This window comes from Myotis lucifugus, unplaced genomic scaffold, assembly GCF_000147115.1.
Source record: "Myotis lucifugus unplaced genomic scaffold, Myoluc2.0 scaffold_719, whole genome shotgun sequence".
Taxonomy (NCBI): Eukaryota; Metazoa; Chordata; class Mammalia; order Chiroptera; family Vespertilionidae; genus Myotis; species Myotis lucifugus.
This window is the reverse complement of record NW_005871767.1, coordinates 213,549-215,174: the sequence shown is the minus strand read 5'-3', so window position 1 is coordinate 215,174 and position 1,626 is coordinate 213,549. Positions and strand designations below refer to the sequence as shown.

General features: G+C 54.9%; 1 protein-coding gene across 2 annotated transcripts in view; it reads left to right on the top strand.

Annotated features, from left to right (window-relative positions):
• SLC44A2 (solute carrier family 44 member 2) overlaps window positions 1-1,626 on the top strand; it is a 28,754-nt gene that overhangs the window by 12,396 nt on the left and 14,732 nt on the right. The gene's annotated exons all lie outside the window — the stretch shown is intronic.

Here is a 1,626-nt window from a genome sequence, read left to right as displayed (position 1 = left end):
CCAGAGACCTGGTGTATCCGGGAAGAGAAGAAGCTGCGGCCTGGCCACCACTCCGGACGCCTTGGGTGGGACTAGCTGGCAAAGGATCTCGGGAGCCACGGGATCTCGTTTAGGAGACCTGGTCCTTCGAGGGCACGGCTTGAAAGCCCTTGAGCCTCGCCTGTTGCTGAGGTCTGCGGGCCCGGGGTCAGGTAGGGGCCTCACAGCTGTGGGCCCCCTGGGAGGAGGGTGGCCTTTCTCTAGGAATGCCTGGGTTAGCGATCAGAGTGGGGCAGGCGTGGGGTGGGACTCTGAAGCAGCAGCTGTAATTATTGAGCACCAACTGTATGCGACCTCACTGGATAACCCCATGTTAACTGTATGCCCCACACTGACAATACCCCCATGCCAGCTGTATATAGTAACTATACTGTACAGTATACAACTGGCCCCGTGACTGGTGGGAGATGCAGCGAAACTGAGGGGGTATACGGTTTACATGGGGGTGGACGGTTGGTGTGGGGAGGACAGCCAGCTGCCTGCACCCTCTGCCGATTGTATGCCTCCCACTAGCTGTATACCCCACCCTTACTGTATACCCCACACTGATTAAACACCCCGTAGCAACTGTTTACCTCCACGTCAGCTGTGTGAGTCCACACTGGCTGTAAATGCCACTCTGACTGCCCCCCATGCAGTATCCCTGTCCCCACATTGGTGGTACACCCCTACCCTACAGTACAGTACATCCATTTCCGCTGTAAACCCCAGGCCAACTGTATACCTCCTGGCATCCCATGCCTGGTCTTTGACTAGTTTTGGGTTTTTTTGCTTTAGTCCCATTTCACAGTGGAGGGAACTGAGGCTCTGGGAAGGCAAGGCGCTGGCCTAAGTGTTCTCTGGTTGGGGGGGGGGGGAGTATTTGAATCCAGGGCCACCCAGTAGGATGTTGGCTCCACAGGACACACCCAACCTGGTGTCCAGCCCAGAGCCTGCTCCCGTAGGGGCTCAATAAATCTCTGTTCTACGAAACAGTGGCTCCTGGCTCACAGTTGTGAGAGTGCAGGGATGATGACTCAGTGTGTAGCTTTGGGGGCCATACAGGGACCATTTGGGGGCGGGGCCAGGCAGGAATGTGGCGTGGGGGCTGCCGGCCCCAATGCGCCAGTTTTCAAGAAATTGGCCGTGTGGGTTTTTTTAAAAAATATATTTTTATTGATTTCAGAGAGGAAGGAAGAGGGAGAGAGAGATAGAAACATCAATGATGAGAAGGAATCATTGATTGGCTGCCTCCTGCACTCCCCTACTGGGGATGGAGCCCGCAACCCGGGCACCTGCCCTAACCAGGAATCGAACCTGGGACCCTTCAGTCCGCAGATCGACGCTCTATCCACCGAGCCAAACCGGGTAGGGCGGCCGTGTGGGTTTTTATACGGACTCTCTCAATGTTTAACTGTCGCCATTTAATGTTTTTAAATGCAGCTCAAAATAAAATACAGCCGCTTGGTTTGAGACTTTTCAGCTCAAATACTTCACATTTGGGCGTTTGGGGGCAGCCATCGCCGGTTTTGTGGCGGGGGCCCGGCTAGAAGCCGCCACTCCTTGTGCCTCAGTTTCCATTCCTAGAGAATGGGGTCATATAGGTGC